This window comes from Vipera ursinii (assembly GCF_947247035.1).
Source record: "Vipera ursinii genome assembly, chromosome: 16".
Lineage (NCBI taxonomy): Eukaryota > Metazoa > Chordata > Lepidosauria > Squamata > Viperidae > Vipera > Vipera ursinii.
In genome coordinates, this window is record NC_139529.1 from 4,018,687 (window position 1) to 4,038,018 (window position 19,332).

Sequence of the window (19,332 nt, forward strand, 5' to 3'; positions counted from 1 at the left end):
CTGAAGCTCTTTCCACACTCCAGGCATTTATGTGGTTTCTCTCCAGTGTGGGTTCTTAGATGCGCTTTAAGGTTTCCATTTATTTTAAGGAATTTTCCACATTCCGGTCACTGATATTTCTTTCCTCCCTCCTGGATTCTCTGGGGACTCCCGAGTCTTCCATCTGTTCTCCTCTCACTGAAGCTCTTTGCACACCCCAGGTGTTTATGCAGTTTTTTCTCTAAGTGGATCCTTTGATGTTTATAAAGGTGTCGCGGCTGACTGAAGCTCCTTCCACACTCCAGGCATTTATACGGTTTTTCTCCAGTGTGAATTCTTTGATGTCTATAAAGGGTGCTCTTCACACTGAAGCTCTTTCCACACTCCGGACATTTATAAGGTTTTTCTCCTGTGTGGGTTCTTTGATGTACATAAAGGTTACTACTCTGACTGAAGCTCTTTCCACACTCCAGGCATTTATGTGGTTTCTCTCCTGAGTGGAGCCTTTCATGTACATAAAGGCTTCCCCTCCGACTGAAGCTCCTTCCACACTCCAGGCATTTAAATGGTTTTTCTCCAGTGTGAATTCTTTGATGTCTATAAAGGGTGCTCTTCACACTGAAGCTCTTTCCACACTCCGGACATTTATAAGGTTTTTCTCCTGTGTGGGTTCTTTGATGTACATAAAGGTTACTACTCTGACTGAAGCTCTTTCCACACTCCAGGCATTTATGTGGTTTCTCTCCTGAGTGGAGCCTTTCATGTACATAAAGGCTTCCCCTCTGACTGAAGCTCCTTCCACACTCCAGGCATTTAAATGGTTTTTCTCCAGTGTGAATTTTTTGATGATTATGAAGGCTTCCCCTCAGACTAAAGCTCTTTCCACACTCCGGGCATTCATACGGTCTCACTCCAGTGTGGATCCTTCGATGGTTTTTAAGAGCTTCATTTGATTTGGAGGATTTTCCACATTCCGGGCACTGATATTTCTTTCCTCCCTCCTGGATTCTGTGGCGTTTCCCGCCTCTTCTGAGGGACCCTCCGCCCTCCAGGCCCGTCTCGGGGTCTCCGCCCGTTTCACGCTGCCCGCTTCGCCCTCCAGGCGGCCTCCTTTCGCGGAGTCCCCTTCGGCTCATCCCTTCCGCGCCTTGCCCGCCGTCTCCTCCCGGGGCTGCTCCGCGGGGCCTCCTTCCTTCCTTCCTCCGCCGGGCTCGCCCGAACTCCTGCAGGGGAGAAGGGGGAGAGGCGGGTCACGGCTTAGTCCCTTCCACGGAGGGGAGTCCCAGCCCCGCCCGTGGAGGAAGGCCGAAGCCTCGGCCTCTCAGAGAGACTTTCCGGCCAGACCTCCCTCCCAACGCCCGTCCCGCCAGACCAGGCCTCGGGCTCCCCCGCTCCCCCTGCGCCCTACCTGCCTCCCAGCCCGTCCGCGGGCCGAATCAATTAGGTGCCTCGCTTCTATTCGTTTCCGGAAGCGGAGGCGGGACTTGGCTGAGAATCCTTTTCCTGTTATCGGTAGCTTTTCCTCTTTCCTTGAAAGGACCGCCCCGAGGAGTCCTCCTGCCAATCGCCGTCCTCTCCCGAGCCACCAATCTGCGCCTTCCTTTCGTTCGATCAGCCAGAGCGCGCCTGCGCAGTAGCGAGAGGTTGTTTTCGGCAAAGTGGGCGGGGGAGCGGCTCCCTTTGAGCTTTGGGGTCCCGTCTCTCCTTCCCCCCCCCCGCCTCCAGGCTGGCGGAGCTGACGGGCCTCCCGGGCTGCGTCTCTCCCCAGGCAGGGCGGGGTGGGGAGTTGGGGGGGCGCTCCCTCCCTTCTTCCTCCCTGGGGGCTCCGGCCAGGCCCCCCCCGCGGCCCCCCTCCCGCGCGGGGGTGGGAGCCGATGGGGAGAAGGGCGGGGGAGGCGGGAGAGCAGCCTTCCCGTATCTGGGGGGCGCCCCGAGGAGGAGGAGGAGGAGGAGGGAGCCGGGCTCTTCCCCAAAGCCCCCCCCCCCCAAGGCCGGAGAAGCAGCGACGAAGGGAAACCGAGCGGGGAGGGAAGCAGCCAGGGAGGAAGGAGGGATTTCCTGACAGGGAGGGCAATAAACCAGCGGGACGACCTGCCCCCAGAAGCTGTGAATGCTCCAACACTGGAGCTTTTAAAGAAGAGTCATTTGTCTGAAATGGTCTAGGGCAGGGGTAGGCAACCTCGGCTCTTTTATGAGTCATGGACTTCAACTCCCAGAATTCCTGAGACAGCACAGCACAGCACAGCTGACTCAGGAATTCTGGGAGTTGAAGTCCATGACTCATAAAAGAGCCGAGGTTGCCTACCCCTGGTCTAGGGCAGGGGTGTCAAAGTCGATTTCATTGAGGGTCCGGTGGGCATGGCCCACTGGGTAGGTGTTGCTAGAGTGCTAGGGCCTACTGGGTGGGCATGGCCAGCTCTACATCGTTTGCATCAATGGTGCCTATGGGGGGCCTGGGCAGGAGTGGGACAGATCTGAGGGTCTCTGGGTCAGGGCCAAGGCTAGTGGGAGGCATTCCCTCACTGTTTCCAGGATGGCTTCGCGGGCCCCATGAAACCACAGGCCGGATCTGGCCTCCGGGCCTTGTGTTTGACATGTCTGGTATAGGGTCTCCTGCCTGAGCAGCGGGTTGGACTAGATGACCTCCCACATCACTTCCAACTCTATTATTGTTATTATTTACAAGGTCCCTTCTACTTCTGTGATTCTGATCTCGTGGACGATCCTGGCTTTCTCGGGGTTTTGCTGTTCAGAGTTTCTGCCTCTCATTCCCCTCACTCTGCAGACATACCGGAACGTCTTCGTGCACGTGGGGGAAAAGGAAATATGCAATTATATGTGTTGTTTGACTTTAAATATTTATATCCAACTCATGCTTTTCTCAAATGTTTTTCTTCAGTTTTTCTCTCTCCTGTTCTGCCCTGCCAAAGGGGAAGGAGGAAAGTGAATGAAGGAGCCCCGCCATAAATTGGCCTTAAGGACCACCTTCCCCAACCTCTCGGGGTGCTTCGGACTGGAGTAGATTTGGGGTGCTGTATAAGAGCTAATGCTGCTACCCCTTTGGGGGCTTCCTTTGAGAGAAGAATCCATCCACGCCCCGAGGGTGGCAGGTGTGTCTCTTCCTCAATCCTGACTCTTCCATCGCAAGCTGGAGAGATTGAAGTTTCTGCGCAGGATCTTAGGTGTTCCTAGCACTGCCATCGAGAGAGCTCTGAGTCGGTTCCTGGGATCTGTTGCAGCCTCGCTGCCAGCTTCCGAATCCAGTCCCTGAGTGCTGGGACTGGGACTATAGTCAAGCTGTCAGGAAGGCTAACTGCAGAAAGCATCACACAGGCAGCAAAGAGGGTTGGGTCAGTCAGCCCCCTCCCCTATGGTGCCATCCCCAGCCCCTCCCTGCCCAGACCCAGCTTCTCCTCTCTGGCCCCTTCTCTCCCCAGGACCCCTTTGCAAAACTGCAGCTGGGGGAGGGGAAACCCCTCCAGCGCCTCTCCCTTTCATACATGTTTATTTCGACCTTTGTTGGCCTTTTGGTACTTTGATGCTGAAGCTGCCGCACAGGCACACATTTTCCTCCTATGCACCCCCCACCGCCCTTTGGAGGGGGCTCCTGTTACAGCTGCTAGCTGGGCCCCGGGTTGGCAGTTATCTGGGTTGGCAGTTATCTCATTTTCTTCCTACAGCTGACTGGCAAATCAACACACCTGTTTATTTGCCAGCACATTTGCAAGTTAATTCTCCCCTCCCCCCCACTTACCTGTCCATTTCAATGGGCATCTGTAATCACCCAGCTGCTGAGACTTTGGAAAAAGTGCAAAGAAGAGCAACTAAGATAGTTAAAGGCCTGTCGGGACTTTTTCCCCATTGCCGGCCGTGGGGTGGGCGCGGTTTTGGTGTGACGCATCCGGCCCGTGGGTCGTCACTTAGACATGCCTGGTCTATAGGGGCTCCTGCTGGAGTAGGGAGCTGGACTGGGAGACCTCTCGGGTCCCTTCCAGATCTATTCTAAACTTGAATTTGCCTTCAGTAACCACCAATGTCAGCTCTGAACTGTTCCCAGCTCATTCCAGCTTCAGCAGCTCAAGCATCAAACCCTGAAGAAGACAAAGGGGGGAGGGGGGGCAAAGGACATCATGCTCACCTTTTTAAGTCAGAGAACCAGGCCAAGGTATCAGCAATCACAGGATGGTTGTTGCACACCGAGCATTTCACTGATGATTTGCCACCTTGGAATTGTCCCACATCGCTGAAAGAAGCCAGCATCCACTCGGGGATTTTTCAAAGTGGTTCTCTGGGATATCCAAGGGCAGGGAATTTGGGGGAGGTGCCCAGTTATTTAGGAATGACTTTTTTATTAAATTTGGAGAGCAGCCCACCTCCCAATGGCTGGGTGGCTTAGAAAAGATAAAAATAAAAGGGGAAAGAACGTGTACATCAGGGCAAAACACTTACTGCATTGCACACCAAAGTGCCCTGTGGCTCAAGCTCCTGCCTGACCCCCAGCGCAGGTGCTAAAGAGGCTGGACCTCAGTTAAACTTTTCCCAGATCAGCCATTAGTCCACTGAGCACAGAAACCATACTCATGTCAAACCCTACAGCCCGTATCTTCACAAGCACTTTCAAGGGAATTTATGCACAGCAATACAGATTGAGCTGGTTCTTTTTTTTTTTAACTTTCCAGTGCTACACAGCATCTCTTGCATTTCCTCGTGGTCCCCCATTAATGTCATTCAAATTAAACTACCAAGCAAAATAAAATGGTACAATCAGTAAACCGTAGCAATAAAGGAAATAGTAAAATGGTCCCGTTCAGAAGTGTGCTTCCTAATGCTTGGGTTGATAATACATTATGCGCTCAAGTTGAAACACACTGGTTGAGATGGCAATGAAGGGCAAATGTCTATGGGGATTCTCAGTTGTCATTGTCGCAAGAGGCAATTGGACTTTGAATTTCTTTGAAGACGTTTTGCTTCTCATCCAAGGAGCTTCTTCAGCTTCGACTGAAGGAGCATGGTGCTTCACTGCTGCAGGAACCGGCTGCAAGTAGAGCACGGGGACTGCTGGGAATTGCGAGAGATGGTGAGTGGGAGGCTGTTCAGAGATGAAGAAGCGAAACATCTTCAAAGGAAAACAAGAAAGTCTAGTCGCCTCTTGAAAAAGGACCTTATTGGATGGTAATTAGATTTATGATAAATATTCAAGGAGTTTCTTAGCCTTTAATAAACCTTTGTGCACTACATCTCTAGGGTTGCATTGACTTTGCTGGGTATTGAAGCATTGTAGCAACACTCTTATCTATAATGGGGCGGGATGACTCAGTGGTTAAAGACTGAGCTTGGAGAGATGACAGCCCGGGTTCGAGACTCAAGAACTGTAGACGACCAGGCTGAGCCCGAGGGGGTCAAATGTGTCATAAGTCATGAGTACCTTTGCACCCACAAGAGATCTAACTTGCATGTGCCTCAGCTACTGAAAAAAAATCTGTTCTGGCTTGCTGAGTAATATATAAAATATAGCACCACAAATTTGTGAGGATAAGTATCCATAATTGAACAGGTATATGCACTCCTTGCAGTATTTGCAAGATGTGGATCAATTTGTAAGAAACTATGAGTGATCAGAGAAAAATAATTTGTGACGTCATTCACATTAAATTATGAAGCAACTCAAAATAGCACAATCATTAAACTGTAGCAAGAAAGGAAATAGTAAAATGACCCGGTTCGGAGAGTTAAGATGGCTGATACTCGGGCTGATAATACATTATGCACACAAGTTGAAACACACAGGTTGAGATGGTAATGAAGGGTAAGTATCTACATCTGGGTTTTACTGGATGGTAATTAGATCTGTGATGAATATTCAAGGAGTTTCTTAGCCTTAAAAACAAAACCTTTGTGCATTACATCCAGTGCTGCACTGACACTGCTGGGTACAGAAGCATTGTAACAACACTCTATAAGGGGATGCAATGGCTCAGCAGTTAAAGACTTTGAGCTTGTCAGCTGGAAAGCTGACAGCCCAGGTTCAAGACCCAAGAGCTGTAGATGACCAGGCTTAGGTCGAGGGAGGGGCCAAATGCTTCATCGGTCGTGAGTCCCTTCGCACCCACAAGAGATCTAACTCCAGCCCACCTTGAATTCCTTTCTATTCTTAACTCCCGTTAATTTCCCTTGATGGTTAGTAATGCAGATTCTTGTAGAGAGCTTAAGTTTATGATAATTTTTTATACACATTTGAACTGTCTGGATCTCCGTTTTTTCCTGGTGCTTGACAAGAGATGCGTGATGGGACGAGCCCCAGCTTCTGCCCAATTAGCCATTTGAAAACATGCAAATGAAAGCCGATAAACAGGTAACACTTTGGTGGGAGAGTATGTCTCTGCACGCTGGGTCTCTTGGCGAAGAAACACAGATGAGCACCGCCCTTAAGAATCGGAAAACAACTGGATGGGGCAAATCATTCATCTGTCCATTTCTATGGCTTTGCTTCTGTGTAGATTCTTGGATGGTTTGGGGAGAATTCCACTTCTTTTGAAGGATTTTTCAATCTGTACAAATGTAAACTTTCTTCTCCGGGCGAGGTCCATAATATTTACTCAGGCCTACATTGTCACTGAAGCTCTTTCTGCACTCCAGGCATGTACAGAGTTTTACTCTTGTGCGAACTCTTTGAAGTTGATGAAGGTGTCCACTCTGAGTAAATTTCCTGCCAATGCCAAGCATTTATAGGACTTCTCACCTGAATGGATTCTTTGATGGGTATAATAGTTTCCTTGCTGACTGAAGCTCTTTCCACACTCCAGGCATTTGTAGGGTTTCTCTCCCGTGTGAATCCTTTGATGTTGACAGAGATGTCCACCCTGAGTAAAGCATTTTCCACACTTCAGGCATTTAAAGGGTTTTTCTCCCGAGTGGATTCTTTGATGTGTATGAAGGCTTGCCTGGTGACTGAAACTCTTTCCACACTTCACACATTTATATGGTTTCTGTCCTGTGTGAATTCTTTCGTGCCGACTGAGGTGCTCTGCCCGACTGAAAGTTTTTCCACACTCCAGGCATTCATATGGTTTCTCTCCTGTGTGGATTCTTTGATGTTGACTGAGGTGTCCGCCATCCGTAAAGCTCTTTCCACACTCTAAGCATTTATATGGTTTCTTTCCTGTGTGAATTCTTTGATGCATGTAAAGGCTCCCATTTTGACGGAATCTCTTTCCACAATCCAGGCACTCATATGGCTTCTCTCCTGTGTGGATTCTTTGATGTTGACGGAGATGGGCGTTTTCAGTAAAGGTTTTCCCACACTCCAGACATTTGTACGGTTTCTCCCCTGAGTGGATTCTTTGATGTCTATAAAGGTGTCCCCTTTGACTGAAGCTCTTTCCACACTCCAGGCATTTATATTCTTTTTCTCTAGTGTGAACTCTCTGATGATTAGAAAGGCTTCTCCCCTGACTGAAGGTCTTTCCACATTCCAGGCATTGATGGACTTTTCCTCTCGAGTGGATCCTTTGATGTTTACAAAGGTTTTCCCTCTCACTAAAGGTCTTTCCACATTCCCGGCATTTATGCAGCTTTTCCCCGGCATGGATTCTTTGGTGTCGAAGGAGGTGCCCACTCACAATAAAGTTTTTCCCACACTCCAGGCATCTATATGGTTTTACTCCAGTGTGGATTCTTTTATGTATGTAAAGGTTTCCACTGAGCCTGAAGGCCTTTCCGCATTCGAGGCATTTAAATGGTTTTTCTCCCGTGTGGATCCTTTGATGGGCGTAAAGGTTTCCGCTTAAACTGAAGGTTTTCCCACATTCCAGGCATTTAAATGGTTTCTCCCCAGTGTGGATTCTAAGGTGGTTTTCCAGGTTTTCATTCGTTTTGAAGGAACTTCCACATTCTGTGCACTGGTATTTCTTTTCTCCGCCCGTTTCCCGCTCCCCGCTTCGCCCTCCAGGCGGGCTCCTTTCGCGGAGTCCCCGTCGGCTCATCCCTTCCGCGCCTTCCCCGCAGTCTCCTCCAGGGGCTGCTCCGAGGGGCCTCCTTCCTTCCTCCGCCGGGCTCGCACGAACTCCTGCAGGGGCGAAGGGAGAGAGGCGGGTCACGGCTTCGTCCCTTCTCCAGAGGGGAGTCCCAGCCCCGACCGGAAGGCCGAAGCCTCAGCCGCTCAGTGAGACTTTCCGGCCAGACCTCCCTCCCAACGCCCGTCCCGCCAGACCAGGCCTCGCCCTCCCTTCTCCTCCAGAGAGCCTCTCGGATTGCGACTCCCGGCATCCCTTGCGCCCTACCTGGGTCCGAGCCCGTCCGCGGACGAATCAATTCGGTGCCTCAGTTCTTTTCCTTTCCGGAAGTAGAGGCGGGACTTCGCTGCCAGGCCTGTTTCCTGTTACCGGTAGCTCTTCCTGTTTTCTTGGAATGGACCGCCCCGAGGAGTCCTCCCGCCAATCGCCGTCATCGCCAGAGCGACCATTCGGCATCCTTCCGTTCAATCAGCCAGAGCGCGCCTGCGCAGTAGCGGAGTTTCGCTTTGGCAAGGGGGGGCTGAGGCGAGGGGCTCCCCTTGACCTTTGGGGTCCCGTCTTCTCCCCCCCACCGCATCCAGGCCGGCGGAGCTGACGGGCCTCCCGGGCTGCGTCTCCTCCCCTCTCTCCCTCCTCCTCCGGGGTCTCTCCCTGGGCAGGGCGGGGGGGTTGGGGGGCTCTTCCTCCGGGGGGGGGGCTCGGGCCAGGCTCCCCCCGCGGGTTCTGCTCTTCAGAAGTTCTGCCTCTCCTTTCCCTCGCTCTGCATTCACACTGGAACCTCTTCGCGCACGTGGGGAAATAGGAGGATCTGCAATTACCTGTATTCTTGGACTTTAAATATTTGTATGCCAATGATGCTTTTCCCAAATGTATTTCTTCGGGGGTTTTCGGGAGACTAAAACAAATGAAAAACGGTGGCAGGGTTTGGAGAAAAGAAGGACTAAGGGGGGACTTGACAGTTTCCAATATTTGAGGGCTTTTTCCAAAGCACCAGAACAGAAACTGAAACAAGAGAGAAGCAACCTGGAATTAAGGAGAAACTTCCTGAGCACACACAATCTGTGGCATGTGGGTGTTTCATCCCTGTGGGTTTTTTAAGAAGAGATTGGACAGCCAGTTGTCTGAAATGGTATATTGGGTCTCCTGCTTGAGGGGGGCGGGGGTGGACTAGGAGATCTCCAAGGTCCCTTCCAGCTCTGTTCTAAATTTGACTTTGAATTTTCCTTCACTAATAACCAACCTCAGCTCTGAACTCTTCCCAGGAACTCATTCCATCTTCAGCAGCTGAAGCATCAAACCCGGAAGAAAGAGTGGAGGGGGGGGCATATCTTGTCCTGCATGCCTGAGATAGAAACCAAGTTCCATCAGGGATGTTTCAAAGGGATCCTCTGAGGTATCCAAGCGGAAGGGATTGGGGGAGGTGCCCATTTATTTCGGAATGACTTATTTGGAGAGCAGCCCAACTCCCAATGACTATGAGTGCCTTACAAAAGAGAAGAACAAAAGTGGAAAGAAGGAGTACACCTTATTGCATTGCACATCATAGCTCCCTCTGGCTCAAACCACCTTCCTGACCCACCCACCCCAGTCTAGGAGCAAAGCCTCCTCCTCAAAGATGTGTGGAACATTTGTTGGGTGAGGCACAGAAATCTCTGGGTGATGCTGTTCGAGAGGGGAGGTGGTTGCAGCTCTCTTGGGGGGCAACATGTAAGCAATGGGCCATCGCTGCCTTTCCAATTCCAGTCCCTGCTGTGCTCCAGGTGCTAAAGAGGCTGGACCTCAATTAACCTTTTCCCAGATCAGCCATTAGTCAACTGAGCACAGAAACCATACTCGTGTCAAACCCTACAGTCCGTATCTTCACAAGCCCTTTCAAGGGAATTTATGCACAGCAATAGAGACTGAGCTGGTTCTTTTTTTTAACTTTCCAGTGCTAGACAGCTTCTCTTGCATTTCCTGGTGCTGCCCCATCCAAGTGCCAACTACGTGTAAACAAGCTTTACTTCTCAAGTCAGCCAGACATGTCCAGGGACAGAGTGAGAGACACCTGGCTGGAGAAGGTTCCCTGATGGACACTGTCCTGGCGAGTCCTTGCAATAAGACTCAATGGCAAGGGAAGCCCTCAGATTTCCACAACATGCTCAGTTTGGCTAGTCTTATGCCAGGTTAAGTTGGCCTCCAAAGAGCCTGTTGAACAATGCTAGGGGTCTGGATGTGCAAACCGAGGAGTGGGGAAAGAAGTCTTGTGAACAGAGCCTCTGGTCCCGCTGTGTTCTTGTTTAGGGCTTTCCCAGGTCAAAAGTGAGCAATGATGGACCTTTTATGACTTCAACTCCCAGAATTCCTGAGGCCGCTTGGACAGTATTTGGCTGGATCGTCCTAAAAGGGGCATCCTTCCAGGCCATCGCCCTGTTCCTTCCTTCCCTTTCCCAGCTTTTCCCTGCAGTGGGAGCGCGCACTCTCGCTCTGTTCCGTCAGCTGCACAGAAGGCGACAGTGCTAACTTACTTTTCCTTCCGCCTGCTGTAAAGAGGGCTCCCGCAGCCTCCATCGCTTCCGCCCAGCACCAAAATGGCGCCCTCCAGCGTTTCTCCTCGTAGGCCTCTTCCACGTCAAGAAGCGCGACTCATCCCATGTGAAAGAACGTATATATTAGAGCAACCAATAGTGCAGCGCAGCTCTAGTGGGTCCTCTTCCCGCTGCTACCCCGTTCAAGGCTGGATGGCTGTAAACCGAGGCGTGGGACGAGATGTTTGAGGGACCCACTGAGGTCTTTCCTGCCAGGGGCGGTGGGGGGGCACGGACTTTCCCGGCCCTGCAGATGAAGTACAGCTGAGCGGCAACTGCCCCACCGGCCATCAGGGGGCAGCAAAGGATGGCTGTTAACGCCACCTGCCGGCCCTCGGGAGCCCTGCAGCCCAGAGAGGCTGGGCCCCGGGTTTCTTTTGGAACACAGCTCATCCTCCGAAGGGGATAGTAGAGCAATGGCTGGCCCTAAATTACAGCTCACAACAACCTGCTCAGGTAGGCTGGCGAAGGCATTCCAGAGGCTGAATGGCAAGAAATTGCCAGTTTATAGTTCAGCACATCTTGTTTCCGTTCACACAACACAACTTCCTCCCTAGGGTCTAAAAACCACATTCACATGTGCTAATTGTGGCAGTGTTGAGAAGGGCTGGATTTCCGGGGCTTTTCCTGTTGTCCAAGACCAGCCTTCCTGCTCGAGTTACAGCCACCCTCTCAGCTGCCCCTTTTCTGGGCCATACTGGATGCAGCTGAATCCCTTCCTGAAGGAGGAGAAGGAGCCAGAAACTGTCCTCTCCTAAGAATTCAGATCAGGGCCATGAAATAGAGGCTGAGAATTGTTCTGGTTGGTTCTGCTTGCTCAACCTGCATCATAAATACTGTGCCTACTTTGGGCCCCTCAAATTCTGTACAGGAGAATCAGAGAAGGACAAGGTGAATGGTCGAATCCTCTTATTGCAGCTAAAAGTATTTAGGGGTAATTTTTTTCCAAATAATTTCAATTTACTGTGATATCTGTTGAAACTGATACAATTAAATGGCATGGACAATTTATTGTTTCATAATGCATTGGGTGTAAATTTTGATTTATGACTTAACATTATTCTAAATAAATGGTATGGACAAAATCACTGCAAGTAGCCTTTGTAGATTTTAAGCCTACATTTGATTCCACTTGAAATCTTGGTAATGTGGAGAATACAATATAAAGGCATGTTACTTTTTCTCATTCAGCATTTGTACCAAATGTGCTAACCAACCTGGTACCTCTTCAGAAAAGTCTCACAGGGCTGTATTTAGACCTCCACCCTCTTTAAGTTGTATCTCAACTCCTTGACAGCTCATTTCATCGTCTCCTACTTACATCTGCCTCAATCTGTGGACCCTTCTTCCTGTATGCTGAGGATATGGATAGTATCTCACGGAGCTTTGTTGGCTTTACAAAGTCTCTTGTTTCTGCTAAAAAGCCTTGAAGACAAGGAGACCATAGACAGCATCCAATTTACAAGAGTTTCATATATCTGGGGATGGCTTTACATGATGCTGACATTTGGAAAACCCATATAGATTATATCAAAAATGAGATGGAGCCGTTCTTTCACACCCACAATGAAGGCCAAATTAGACCTAGATTGAGCCATGGCACATTTGCTTCAATTAGGAATTGAGTGGGATGATGATTTAAAGGCAATTTATTAGACTTATAACAAAAAGATTTCCCTCAATGAAAAGAGGGCATCCAGGACACAGAATCTGGTTTCATTTTATATGCCATATATTAGAAAAAGTACAAAACAAGACTTAATTGAACGGAAGAAATCATCCTGCTCAGTTATTCCACATATAGGCAATAACATCCCATAATATTAAGCATAACCATTGAAATGTGCATTGCATTAAAAGAATCTTCACAAGGGGAAAAGTATCACGAGTCAAATGAGGTGCGTTTTCAACCACACAATTTCAGTTCGGCATTTAACACAATCATTCCCAAGCATCTAGTAGATAAACTGGGCCTTTTAGGCTGAAACACTTTATGTAACTGGATTCTTGACTTTCTTACCAACAGGCCCCAATATGTGCGAGTTGGAACAAATACCTCTAGTATCATTTTCTTGAGCACAGGTTATCCACAGGGCTGCCTCCTAAGTCTGCTGCTGTTCACCCCGTTGACCCATGACGGTGGTGCTAGGTTTGCCACCAACCATATTGTGACGTTCACAGATGATACAACAGTAGCGGACCTTAGTCATGATGAAAATGAGTTACCGCAAGGAGGTTGAGGGGTTGGTGAACTGGTGTAAGGAAAACAGCCTAGTTTTAAATACCGGAAAAACCATAGAAATCATTGTCGATTTCAGAAAAGGCAGGCACAGCCACCCTTTTCTCTGCATTAATGATTCACCTGTGGAGATAGTTACCAGCATCAAATTCATGGGTGTGCAGCTAATGAGTAAAATTACATACCCCTTGAAAAAGTGTGTAATATTATTCAAATTCCACTATTTGGCATCACAGAATAGCAGAATCATTAAATAGAGTGTAGCAATAAAGGGAACAATAAAATGGTGCTGTACATAAGTTTACTTACACCTTGAATGTTTGGGCTGAGAATACAGTATACACTCATGTTGACAAAGATTGAGATGGCAATGAAAGGTAAGAGTTCACACCTTTCTTACTGAGCTGTAATTAAAGGTAAAGGTTCCCCTGCACATGCCTGCTAGTCGTTTCCAACTCTAGGGGGCGGTGCTCATCTCTGTTTCAAAGCCGAAGAGCCAGCGCTTTTCCAAGGACGTCTCCGTGGTCATGTGGCCGGCATGACTGGACGCCAAAGGCACACAGAACGCTGTTCCCTATTTTCTACCTGCATTTTTATGTGCTTTCGAACTGCTAGGTGGGCAGAAGCTGGGACGAGTAACAGGCACTCACTCAAGCACTCGGGATTCGACCAGCCAAACTGTCGACCTTCTGATTGACAAGCTCAGCATCCTAACCGAGCCACCGTGTCCCTGAGCTGTAATTAGGTCTGTGATAAATATTCAAGCAGCTTCTTAGCCCTTGAGAAGCCCTTTTGCATTTCATCAATCGCATTTTAAGTTCTGGTGGCCCAGTTATTAAAAGTGCAGTATTGCAGGAAGACTGTTCACAGCCTGGAGTTCTATTCTGACAGCGCTCAGCCTCGTCTCAGCCTTCCATCCTTCTAAGGGTGTAAAATGAGACCCAGATTGTTGCGGGCAATATGCAAATAATGGTTACCTTGTAAATCTCCCAGACAGCACTGTAAAGCACTATGGGGTGGCAGATAAGTCTAAATGCTATTGTTATTTTAATGGCACCGTTGTGACTGAGGGTCTGCACACTCAGGCATATTTAGTGCTTTTTCCCCATATGTACTGTATCCTTTAATGTCCACGGAGATGTTTCTTAACAATAAAGCTCTTTCCACACTCAAAGTATAGTTTCTCTCCCAAGTGGATCGATGCTTATGAAGACTTCACTTCTCATACAATCTCTTTCCACACCCAGACACTGATGATTTCTCTCGTGACTTGAGTGTTTGATATGTATAAACGCTTGTCTAGGGTTTGTCTCCTGAGTGGATAGTTTCATGTGTATCAAGGTGCCCCCTCTTATTGAAGCACCTTCCACACTCCAGGCCTTTATGTGGTTTCTATCCTTTGTGGGTCCTTTGATGTCTATAAAGATTGCCATTCTGAGTGAAGGTCTTTTCACACTCCAGGCATTTATACGGTTTTTCTCCAGTGTGAATTCTTTGATGTCTATAAAGGGTGCTCTTCAGACTGAAGCTCTTTCCACACTCCGGACATTTATAAGGTTTTTCTCCTGTGTGGGTTCTTTGATGTACATAAAGGTTACTACTCTGACTGAAGCTCTTTCCACACTCCAGGCATTTATGTGGTTTCTCTCCTGAGTGGAGCCTTTCATGTACATAAAGGCTTCCCCTCAGACTGAAGCTCTTTCCACACTCCAGGCATTTAAATGGTATTTCTCCAGTGTGAATTCTTTGATGTCTATAAAGGGTGCTCTTCACACTGAAGCTCTTTCCACACTCCGGACATTTATAAGGTTTTTCTCCTGTGTGGGTTCTTTGATGTACATAAAGGTTACTACTCTGACTGAAGCTCTTTCCACACTCCAGGCATTTATGTGGTTTCTCTCCTGAGTGGAGCCTTTCATGTACATAAAGGCTTCCCCTCCGACTGAAGCTCCTTCCACACTCCGGGCATTCATACGGTCTCACTCCAGTATGGATTCTTAGATGGTTTTTAAGAATTGTATTTGTTTTGAAGGATTTTCCACATTCCGGGCACCGATATTTCTTTCCTCCTTCCTGGATTCTGTGGCGTTTCCCGAGTTTCCCGCCTCTTCTGAGGGACCCTCCGCCCTCCAGGCCCGTCTCGGGGTCTCCACCCGTTTCCCGCTCCCCGCTTCGCCCTCCAGGCGGTCTCCTTTCGCGGAGTCCCCTTCGGCTCATCCCTTCCGCGCCTTGCCCGCCGTCTCCTCCCGGGGCTGCTCCGCGGGGCCTCCTTCCTTCCTCCGCCGGGCTCGCCCGAACTCCTGCAGGGGAGAAGGGGGAGAGGCGGGTCACGGCTTAGTCCCTTCCACGGAGGGGAGTCCCAGCCCCGCCCGTGGAGGAAGGCCGAAGCCTCGGCCTCTCAGAGAGACTTTCCGGCCAGACCTCCCTCCCAACGCCCGTCCCGCCAGACCAGGCCTCGGGCTCCCCCGCTCCCCCTGCGCCCTACCTGCCTCCCAGCCCGTCCGCGGGCCGAATCAATTAGGTGCCTCGCTTCTATTCGTTTCCGGAAGCGGAGGCGGGACTTCGCTGAGAATCCTTTTCCTGTTATCGGTAGCTTTTCCTCTTTCCTTGAAAGGACCGCCCCGAGGAGTCCTCCTGCCAATCGCCGTCCTCTCCCGAGCCACCAATCTGCGCCTTCCTTTCGTTCGATCAGCCAGAGCGCGCCTGCGCAGTAGCGAGAGGTTGTTTTCGGCAAAGTGGGCGGGGGAGCGGCTCCCTTTGAGCTTTGGGGTCCCGTCTCTCCTTCCCCCCCCCCCGCCTCCAGGCTGGCGGAGCTGACGGGCCTCCCGGGCTGCGTCTCTCCCCAGGCAGGGCGGGGTGGGGAGTTGGGGGGGCGCTCCCTCCCTTCTTCCTCCCTGGGGGCTCCGGCCAGGCCCCCCCCGCGGCCCCCCTCCCGCGCGGGGGTGGGAGCCGATGGGGAGAAGGGCGGGGGAGGCGGGAGAGCAGCCTTCCCGTATCTGGGGGGCGCCCCGAGGAGGAGGAGGAGGAGGAGGGAGCCGGGCTCTTCCCCAAAGCCCCCCCCCCAAGGCCGGAGAAGCAGCGACGAAGGGAAACCGAGCGGGGAGGGAAGCAGCCAGGGAGGAAGGAGGGATTTCCTGACAGGGAGGGCAATAAACCAGCGGGACGACCTGCCCCCAGAAGCTGTGAATGCTCCAACACTGGAGCTTTTAAAGAAGAGTCATTTGTCTGAAATGGTCTAGGGCAGGGGTAGGCAACCTTGGCTCTTTTATGACTCGTGGACTTCAACTCCCAGAATTCCTGAGCCAGCTATGCTGAGGGAAAAGGGAGAGGTTTCCAAACTGAGCCGTGCTGGCTCAGGAATTCTGGGAGTTGAAGTCCACGAGTCATAAAAGAGCCGAGGTTGCCTACCCCTGGTCTAGGGCATGGGGTGTCAAAGTCAATTTCATTGAGGGCTGGGTGGGTGTGGCCTACTGGGTGGGTGTGGCTAGAGTGCGTATGGCCTACTGGGTGGGCATGGCCAGCTCTACATCGTTGGCATCAAGGGTGCCTATGGGGGGCCTGGGCAGGAGTGGGACAGATCTGAGGGTCTCTGGGTCAGGGCCAAGGCTAGTGGGAGGCATTCCCTCACTGTTTCCAGGATGGCTTCGCGGGCCCCATGAACCCACAGGCCGGATCTGGCCCCCGGGCCTTGTGTTTGACATGTCTGGTATAGGGTCTCCTGCCTGAGCAGCGGGTTGGACTAGATGACCTCCCACATCCCTTCCAACTCTATTATTGTTATTATTTACAAGGTCCCTTCTACTTCTGTGATTCTGATCTCGTGGACGATCCTGGCTTTCTCGGGGTTTTGCTGTTCAGAGTTTCTGCCTCTCATTCCCCTCACTCTGCATTCACACCGGAACGTCTTCGCGCACGTGGGGGAAAAGGAAATATAAATAAATAAATATAAATAAATAAACCTTTATTGTCAAAGTACAACATGTGTACATTGAGATTAGCTGAGCCTCCCCCTGTGCTCTCTCCCCCCAACACACAGTGACAACAAACCCCCCATCCCACCACACTATGTGAACCAACTACACCACACACCGGTCTCCCAAGTCAATTCTGCATAAGATTATATCCCATTTAATTTATTGTATTGTTTATATGTATTGTTTGACTTTAAATATTTATATTCAGCTCATGCTTTTCTCAAATGTTTTTCTTCAGTTTTTCTCTCTCCTGTTCTGCCCTACCAAAGGGGAAGGGGGAAAGTGGGGAGGATGAAGGAGCCCCGCCATAAATTGGCCTTAAGGACCATCTTCCCCAGCCTCTCAGGGTGCTTCGGACTGGAGTACATTTGGGGTGCTGTATAAGAGCTAATGCTGCTACCCCTTTGGGAGCTTCCTTTGAGAGAAGAATCCATCCACGCCCCGAGGGTGGCAGGTGTGTCTCTTCCTCAATCCTGACTTCCATCGCAGGCCAGAGATTGAAGTTTCTGCGCAGGATCTTAGGTGTTCCTAGCACTGCCATCGAGAGAGCTCTGAGTCGGTTCCTGGGATCTGTTGCAGCACCTCTGCCAGCTTCCGAATCCAATCCCTGAGTGCTGGGACTGGGACTACAGTCAAGCTGTCAGGAAGGATAACTGCAAAAAGCATCACAGGGGCAGCAAAGAGGGTTGGGTCAGTCAGCCCCCTCCCCTCTGGCGGCATCCCCAGCCCCTCCCTGCCCAGACCCAGCTTCTCCTCTCTGGCCCCTTCTCTCCCCAGGACCCCTTTGCAAAACTGCAGAAACTCCAACGCTTCTACCCTTCATACATGTTTTTTTTTACCTTTGTTGGCCTTTTGGCACCCTGATGCTCAAGCTGCCGCACAGGCACACATTTTCCTCCTATCCACCCCCCCTTTGGAGGGGGCTCCTGATACAGCTGCTAGCTGGGCCAGCGAGATATAACCCCCCAACTCTGGGTTGGCAGTTATCTCATTTTCTTCCTGCAGCTGACTGGCAAATCAACACACCTGTTTATCCGCCAGCAGATTTGCAAGTTCATTCTCCCCTTCCCCCCCCTTACCTGTCCATTTCAATGGGCATCTGTAATCACCCAGCTGCTGAGACTTTGGAAAAAGTGCAAAGAAGAGCAACTAAGATAGTTAAAGGCCTGTCAGGACTTTTTCCCCATTGCCCGGTTTTGGTGTGACGCATCCGGCCTGTGGGTCGTCACTTAGACATGCCTGGTCTATAGGGGCTCCTGCTGGAGTAGGGAGCTGGACTGGGAGACCTCTCGGGTCCCTTCCAGATCTATTCTAAACTTGAATTTGCCTTCAGTAACCACCAATATCAGCTCTGAACTGTTCCCAGGAACTCATTTCAGCTTCAGCAGCTCAAGTATCAGACCCTGAAGAAGACAAAGGGGGGAGGGGGGGCAAAGGACATCATGCTCACCTTTTTAAGTCAGAGAACCAGGCCAAGGTATCAGCAATCACAGGATGGTTGTTGCACACCGAGCATTTCACTGATGATTTGCCACCTTGGAATTGTCCCTGAAAGAGAAGCCAGCATCCACTCGGGGATTTTTCAAAGTGGTTCTCTGGGATATCCAAGGGCAGGGAATTTGGGGGAGGTGCCCAGTTATTTAGGAATGACTTTTTTTTATTAAATTTAGAGAGCAGCCCACATCCCAATGGCTGGGTGGCTTAGAAAAGATAAAAATAAAAGGGGAAAGAACGTGTACATCAGGGCAAAACACTTACTGCATTGCACAGCAAAACGCTCTCTTGCTCAAACCACCTGCAGAACCCCAGCGCAGGTGCTAAAGCGGCTGGACCTCAATTAATCTTTTCCCAGATCAGCCATTAGTCAACTGAGCACAGAAACCATCCTCACGTCACACCATACAGCCCGTATCTTCCCAAGCACTTTCAAGGGAATTTATGCACAGCAATACAGACTGAGCTGGTTCTTTTTTTTTTTTAACTTTCCAGTGCTACACAGCATCTCTTGCATTTCCTCGTGGTCCCCCATTAATGTCATTCAAATTAAACTACCAAGCAAAATAAAATGGTACAATCAGTAAACCGTAGCAATAAAGGAAATAGTAAAATGGTCCCGTTCAGAAGTGTGCTTCCTAATGCTTGGGTTGATAATACATTATGCGCTCAAGTTGAAACACACTGGTTGAGATGGCAATGAAGGGCAAATGTCTATGGGGATTCTCAGTTGTCATTGTCGCAAGAGGCAATTGGACTTTGAATTTCTTTGAAGACGTTTTGCTTCTCATCCAAGGAGCTTCTTCAGCTTCGACTGAAGGAGCATGGTGCTTCACTGCTGCAGGAACCGGCTGCAAGTAGAGCACGGGGACTGCTGGGAATTGCGAGAGATGGTGAGTGGGAGGCTGTTCAGAGATGAAGAAGCGAAACATCTTCAAAGGAAAACAAGAAAGTCTAGTCGCCTCTTGAAAAAGGACCTTATTGGATGGTAATTAGATTTATGATAAACATTCAAGGAGTTTCTTAGCCTTTAATAAACCTTTGTGCACTACATCTCTAGGGTTGCA